Raw genomic sequence first — 4,079 nt, 5'->3', positions numbered from 1 at the left:
TCATTCCCCACAAATGATTTCGTGCCTGTGCAAATGCTTAAGTCAAGCTTTTCGGAGCAAAACTTAACCAACAGTGGAAGCCCGCACAGCGTTTTCCGGCTCCTGTGCCAGTTTGGCAGCTCTTTTGCCCTTTACACCCATTGTAAAATCTGCTTACAAGAAGAGAAAATCTTGTTTTATTTTCTCGAACTTAAAGTTGTGAAGGTTTACTAATTTATTCACTTAATATTATTAGCATGCCTAAGACATTAGGTCTTGGAGGAATTTATAACCTGGTAGGGAAGATCACACTGACAGTGATAATATATAGCAGAACATGGTCATGATCACAGTCACGGTGTGGCAGTATAAAAGGAACTGTACTGGGAGGAAGGTCTCAGATTTAGTGTCCCTCCATCATTTTCTGGGCTCCTGTCCTGAACATGCTTATTAACCTCTCTGAATCTCTTTTTATCTGTAAAAGGGGAGTAACATTTGTCCATCATTCTGACTCAGGAAAGTTAAGGATAAAATGAAAAAAGGAAAAAGAAAGGTTATCGAAGCAATTTGTGCAGTGCACTTATGAGGAGAGTTACAACCGCAGCGCTGCTGGAGTTTACAGGAGGGAATGCCCACTTTTAACAGAGGTCATCAAAAAAGGTTTGGTGGAGGCTTAGGATTGAGATGGCTAGTAAAAATAGGTAAAAGAATTTTTAAAAGGAAGAGGAAGAGGTCCAGAAATTTCAGATAGAAACAAACACAAAGAAATGAAAAGGGTGGCATGTAGGATCGAGTAAAAAACATTCCAAGACTCTTTAGAGATACAATATTATTACAGAAATTAATTTCCTTTTTTTTGAAGTTTTTGGCCGGGGCTGGGTTTGAACCCACCACCTCCGGCATATGGAGCTGGCGCCCTACTCCTTTGAGCCACAGGCGCCTCCCCCAGAAATTAATTTTCGTTAAATTGATCCGTAGCTATGAAGGACATGGGTGAACTGAGCAAATGCATTGGATGGGAACCTACCAATTCATCCATTCATTCATCCATTCATTCATTTATTCAATAAATATGTGTTGGGCGAGTTAAGTATGAGGCACAATGCTAGGCATTGGACCTACAGTGTCAAGCAAAGAAATAAGGTCTCTGATTCTTTGGAGATTAGTGTCCCCTAGCAGTTGGGCCCTAGCAGTAACAGGCTGCTAGCCTGGAGCAACTGAGCAATTAGAGCAAGACCCAGGTTAAGGGTAGCTCCTTTTGGGGCCTCTGGTGGCCCTGCCCAAGAGCTGGAGGAAAGCTTTTAGAGCAGACACCAGGAAAAGGGGGAGGAAAGAAGAACTGAGCAGAGCAGAGGATAGAAAAGTGGAGAGGACACGCACTCAAGAGGGTTACATCTCAGCTCAGACTCCAACCTGTTGAGAACAAATGGCTGGCTGTTTGTAGGCTTGGCTACCCCCTGCCTCAGCCATCTGCTCCTACCTAGTTTTAAGTAAAAATCTTATCCACCAAGATTACTCAGTTCCCAACCTTTGGTTCTTTGGTAAATTCACTCTCACCCACAAGGGATGGAAATTAAGAGCAATGAAATGCTATTCTCTTCACACCAGAATCTCAACTCTACTTTTCTAGCTTCCAGGAGAATGAAAAAGTATGCTTTTTGTCAAAACCAAATGGGAGGCCACATTAAATTTTCATTGGCCTATTTTTATTAGTTATGCCATTTGAAAGACAGGTTATATTCAACAGACTTTGTAAAAGAAAGGCAGATTGTATTGGTAATACATCTTAGAAACATCTCAGTAAGAAAATGTTTTAGAAATGTGCTTGTCTCTTTTTTTGTTTGTTTTGTTTTGTTTTAGGGATAGAGTCTTGCTCTGTTGTCCAGGCTGGAGTGCAATGGCACAATCTTAGCTTACTGCAGCCTCAAATTCCTGGGCTCTAGCAATGCTCCTACCCCAGATTCCTGAGTGACTAGGACTACAGGTATAAGTTACTGCACCAGTATATATGATGTTAAACAATGTTTAAAGTATGTATTATTAAGATCTCCAATTTAATTGTTTTTTCAGTTAACCCACCAATCAGTATAGGAGGCTGTTCCAAAAAGAGGCTTTACCATATGACATAGCATGGTGGGCACAAAGAAGGACCTGACATGTTCAAGGAGGGAGTCACAGAAGATAGCACTTAAGATGATGATAGAAAGATAAATTGATCAGAATGATGTTTGATAAGACTGAGGCAGGCTTGTAGAAGCAAAGTATAAGAAAGCACCGTATGTGAGCAGTACTACAAGTTATTCAGTTTTGCTAACGCCGAGAGTATTAATATGAAGAAGAGAATGAAGATGGATGAGGGTGGACAGATAACCAGACAGGGGCCATATTGAACAGCTTTATATAATAACCAAAGGCATTTAGGATTTTTATGCTATGGGTGAAGGCAGGACATCACTGAATCCGGCAGTGACGTGATCTGATCTGTATGCTAGGAAGATGTCTTTGGTGGCAGTGATGGAACAATATGAAAGGAGAGAGATTAGCAAGTTTACTGCAATAGTCCGAGTAAGAGATGCTGAGCCTAAACAGGTGCAGGGACAGTGGATATGGCAAGGAGGAGTAGAGTGACCTTTATCGGTTTCTTCTCTATATTTAGTCCCTTCCAACTCTCCCAACATGGACCCAACCATCAGCTCCATCCCCTATTGTCAGAGTGGGCCCTGATTACCAATGCATCTGTTGGGACTCAAAAACTGAAACCCCCAAATATGCCACCTTGTTATGCTAAACTAAAGAAGACGTACCAGTTTTCTGACATTCTCCCCTCCACCTTCTCTCTCAAAGCACAGCAAGAAGTTGAAGTTCCTTTATCTTCCTAAGCTCCAGACCCACCAAAAGGAACAATTGGTTTTTCTTTCCTTCCCTATAAGACCATGCATGTCACCACACCAGAACAGGCCCTCTCAAGATAATTTACAAGTTAATCTCTCTTCCCTGCTCCATTCATTCTCCCTGGTAATCCCCTCACCAGAATTCCTTTTCTCCTCTCTCCCATAACCTATTTTTCAGGATGACATTTAAGGTCCTGAAACCCTTAGGGGTAAGTAATCACTCTCTGGTTCCTTCTGCATTCATGGTAAATAAATTTGTATGCCTTTTCTCCAATTAATCTGTGCCTTTTGTGAGTTGCTTTTTCACTGAACCTTCAGAGGATGAAAGGGAAGCCTGCCCTTCACCTCTTCTCATTCTTTAGCCATGATTCTTGTTCATTTTGCCCTCTGGGATGCTGGGCTTATAGGAAAGGATTGCTGGGTACTTTTAAGAAAGTAGTATCTTCTCTTTTCAGCTAGACATGAATGGAGAAGCATGAAGCCCTAATCATGGTTGGCAGTCATTTGACAACACTAAACTAGGGTGACCATTTAATTTATCATCCCAAACAAGGTCACATTTGAAAGAGAGATAGTGCCATAAATAATTAGGATAATATATTTAACTGGGATTTTCTAGCAAACCAGGATGTATCGTCCCTCTACCATTAGAAAAGATGGTCTTAGGGCCAGGTATAGTGGCTCATGCCTTTAACCCTGGCATTTTGGAAGGCCTACATAGGAATATCACTTGAGGCCAAAAGTTTGAGACCAATCTGGACAACAGAGTGAGATCTCCATCTCTACAAAAAATGTAAAAATTAACCAGGCATGGTGATACACATCTGTATAAGCATTTACTTGGGAGGCCGAGGCAGGAGGATTGCTTAAGTCCAGGAGTTTGATGTTGTAACAAGCTATGATAACACCACTGCACTTAAGCCTGGGTGAGACCTCATCTCAAAAAATATAAATAAAAAAGGAAAAGGGAAAAAAAAGAAAAGAAAAGATGGCCATAGGCTGAAGCCTGGAGTAAATAAGAAAGAAAGTGGATCTTTGATAACGTTATTTGAATTCTACATCATTTCTGAACATTTTAGTTATTAGACTAAAAATTTATTTTTTTAAATTCTGTATTTAAAATTGTAAATATTTCAATAGTATAAAGAATAGTATAATGAACTCTCGAATCCTTAAAATCAAGATTTAAAAATTGTCAAAATTTCACCA

This window comes from Otolemur garnettii, unplaced genomic scaffold, assembly GCF_000181295.1.
Source record: "Otolemur garnettii isolate 467f Iridium unplaced genomic scaffold, OtoGar3 scaffold00043, whole genome shotgun sequence".
Lineage (NCBI taxonomy): Eukaryota > Metazoa > Chordata > Mammalia > Primates > Galagidae > Otolemur > Otolemur garnettii.
This window is presented reverse-complemented; position numbering follows the sequence as displayed.